This window comes from Mesitornis unicolor, unplaced genomic scaffold (assembly GCF_000695765.1).
Source record: "Mesitornis unicolor isolate BGI_N332 unplaced genomic scaffold, ASM69576v1 scaffold5728, whole genome shotgun sequence".
In the NCBI taxonomy this organism is placed as follows: domain Eukaryota; kingdom Metazoa; phylum Chordata; class Aves; order Mesitornithiformes; family Mesitornithidae; genus Mesitornis; species Mesitornis unicolor.
This window is the reverse complement of record NW_010199695.1, coordinates 35286-38837: the sequence shown is the minus strand read 5'-3', so window position 1 is coordinate 38837 and position 3552 is coordinate 35286. Positions and strand designations below refer to the sequence as shown.

General features: G+C 47.0%; 1 protein-coding gene across 1 annotated transcript in view; it reads left to right on the top strand.

The window, feature by feature from the left end:
• Positions 1 to 1151: 1151 nt before the first annotated feature.
• LOC104544603 (xin actin-binding repeat-containing protein 1-like) overlaps positions 1152 to 3552 on the top strand; it is a 21575-nt gene continuing 19174 nt past the window's right edge. Inside the window, exon 1 of the mRNA XM_010189523.1 lies at positions 1152 to 1307. The gene's annotated coding sequence lies outside the window, so the exon portion shown is untranslated. The remainder of the gene's footprint in view (positions 1308 to 3552) is intronic.

The following is a 3552-nucleotide window of genomic DNA, read 5'->3' as shown; positions in this document are numbered from 1 at the left end:
GAAAGGCTGAGACAGCTCAGTGCTGGCAGATAAAACAGATGTGATTCTTGCCCCAAGACCATCTGGTCCAGCACAGCTCACATCCACACAGCTCTGTCCCCCAGAGTGTTGTCTGGCATTGGGTTCTGTGGGCCATGGGCATGGCATGGCAGGGTACAAGGGTGGGGTCGACCATGGGTCTCTTGTGGCTTTTGCCCTGTGTTTTGTGATCCTAAGCACCTCTGAATGAGTGCTGTATCTCAGGTGATGGTGACTTCTGGTACTGGCGTAGCCAACCCACATCTCCTTTTATTGCCATGTGGTGATTTACACAAACCTGTGTAAATAAGAAAAGTAAACCAAAGAGAAAGCAGCTGGACCTGTTTCAAATATCACTGGGTTCCCAGCCTGGTAAAGGTGGACTGTCAACATAAGCCCTAGAGCCATAGGTTATGTTTGCATTTATAAATCATCATGGCTAGGCCAGTGTTCCCAGCTCTGGCACATAGTTCTACCTATCATTAATATGCTAAAAATAGTACCCATTGCCCAGCTGAGCTTTGAGAGCCCTCCAGTGCTTTATGGTTATCCCTCTCCAAGCACCATCCAGAGCACCTCCATGCACAGTGGCATTGCTAACAGAGGGGCTGCGGGGATGGGAATGATTTGCAGCTGACCATAACGCAAACAGCTCCATCGTCCTTCTTGGCATACACACTTCACTTTCCTAAAATATTTTTATTATTATTATTTCTTAGTTCTAAAATGTTTGAACTGATGAGGAAATAGGGAACCAGAAAATCTAGCTAATTCCTGTCACCTGCCCATTTTTTTCCCTTAAAATTTGGCTGCGGCGAGAGATGAAAGGGGCCTGGCCCTGCAGATCACAGCATGAGGACATGACAGTGAGTCAGGGAAATGCCTCTTCCCCATGGCACAACTGCCTGAAGCATCCTCTGTCCCTCACTGGACTACACATGGGGTATTTTGAATGAATAAGTTCTGAAAATAAGCCAGGCTCCCAGACTTTCCCAGCCTCCGTATAGGATTGCTAAAACTCATGATTGACTCAGCCTGGTGGAAGAGGAATTTCACTCTTCCCTAAAAATAGACCAAGTGGTTCATCCTCTCAACATAGCCCAGTGCTGGGCAATAAAACCAGCTGTCAGAGACCACTGGGAGGCAGTGAACAGGACCGGGGGTGCGGGGAGTGGAGCAGGGCTCCTCGTAGGATACACTAAGGGCTTCCTGGCCGTGAGTTTCACACAGGTTTTCCACTGGGGCTGTCTACGGCGTGACACAGCTGTTGTGACTACCGACAACTCCCTGTAAGTAATTTTGGGGTAGATTAGAGAAGGGTGAAGTGTTGCATGAATATGAACCTCAGACCAATGCTAAAAGACAGGGCAAATGAGGATGAACAGCGCCTTGCGGTGTGGAAGTGGCAGTTGCAGCTTGTGGAAAGGCATAGATTTTATTTAGTTGGGCCAGAGCTTGGTAAATCCCACTTTCTGCTGCCGAAAGTGCTGTCTCTGTGTTCCACAGATGGTGGCTTAGGTCTGGTCCAGCACCATCGTACAGGGCTCTTGGGTGTGTTCAAAGTGGAAACAGAACATTGTACATTTGTGATTTTCCCCAACCTGAAATACTGAAGTTCCTAGCTTTGAGGCTTAAATTCATGGGACGAGATCTCACTGTCAATTCTCTCCTCAAAAATGCTGGGTTTTACCGTGATTCTGGTCCCCATGACCAGCAACAGGAGAAAAAATCTGCACAGGATTTGGGTGAGCTGGATGGATGCTGGGGGTGGAGGAGGCAACTTCCAGACTAAAACCATGACTGGAACTGAGAGGCAGAAGGCAAAAAAATGTGGATTTTTTTGGAGGGAAATGAACTTTGCTTTGTCTTATATCCCAGGGAACAGGAGGCAGAGTAGGATTAGTAAAGGAGGGAATTTCTTTCCCTCTTCTCTCAGGGCTTCAGGGAGGGCTGAGACTTGTGTTCGCAACCCTGAGACAAATAAAGGGCTCCAGGAGCCTGTTGGGTAAGCAGCATTAATATGGCCATACCACTCTGTTTGTGCTTGTGTATGGAAAGTAACTCCAAAACCCTGCAGAACTCTGTACTATGGAGCAGAAACGTATCCCTGTGTGTGTGTGTTGTGTGTCTCATACCTGTTTATCCGCCTGTCAAAGCCTTTTAGCTCCAAGGTCTGACTCGTGGCCAGCAGGAGAGAGCCAGGACCCCAACTCCAGGTCTCGGTGCTGCTCCTCAGTCACTGTGTGATGGGCCTGATCCCAATGGCCTAAGCTGAAGGCAGCGTTTTTCTGCTCATACATTTCTCAGTGGTTAATGTTTCCTTCTGGGATACACATCGTGCTGATTGCCGTGAGAATAACAGAAAATCTTGAACTTTTCCCAAATCCCTCTAGGACTCCAGTTTTCATCTAAATCTTTGCCAGAAAATATCTGAAGTAGCTTTAGGTTTTTATTAGAAAACAGGGATTTGGGAAAAGAGGGGTGGAATTGGTGCCTCAGGTACAGATATCACCTGACAAGAAGAGGTAAAATATGAAAATCCCTGTTCTTGTCCAGGCTAAGTGGTGAATAATCCTCTAGTGGCAATTAAGGGATCCAGCATGGGTGAAAATTAGTAAGAATGTCCCACAATGGCTTTTTTCTGCTTTTGAATAGATGAAGTATTTTGCAGTGTACAAAAGCTTCCTTTCTGGGGGAAACTGGATGAGGAAACCCTAACCCTGATGCTAGGAGGATAGAAATCATCCTTTAGCACCAGCAAAAACCCCAACTCTGGTTCTGAACGTGATAGCTGGAATCTCTGCATTAAGTGCTGTACAATCTGGTATTTTACTCTTTTAAAGCCATCCATTTCTCTCCTCCCCCATATTCTCACTGGTAATTTGTCTCATTCAGAAATAAATGGAAATGCCAGGGAAATTCAATAGCTACAAGTGAGTTGGGGTTTTCTCTTTAAAGGATACCGCTAAATTATTTTTTTTTTTAGCTATGACTGTTTCTTCCAAAACAGTATTAAGTTTTCTTGGCTGTCAGTGGTAAAGAGCTCACAGCAGCATGGAAACACCACGATAAGAATAGAAAGCAACAGCGAGGTCGCAGCAGCTCCTCAGAGCCGCATGGTATCCATGCAATTCCCTCACATAAACACCGTGGCATGGCAAAGAAATGCTCAAAGATGCTCGACACAGCCCGAATCCCCACTGTGTTCTGCATCCCAGCAGGATGTGCGATGCTCACGGGGCTCGTGCCTGCACAGACATTCCCAAGGTATCTCTTTGGGGTGGTTGGAGAGGGCTTCCCTTAAAAGGTTTGGTATTTGCGGCATGCCAAGAAGCCCTCTCCCCAGGCAGAGATTATTCCAGTGGGTATCTCGGCATTGCTTTCCCTGGAGAAGGAGGTTTTAGGGGGAGGGAAACCACTATCATGAATGGTGACCCTGCATCGTAGCCTGCAAGGGCTGAGATGCTGCTGGCAGAGCACGCAGAGGATAGGGAGCCAGGGATAAAAATAGTCCTTGGACAGGTGGAATAGGGG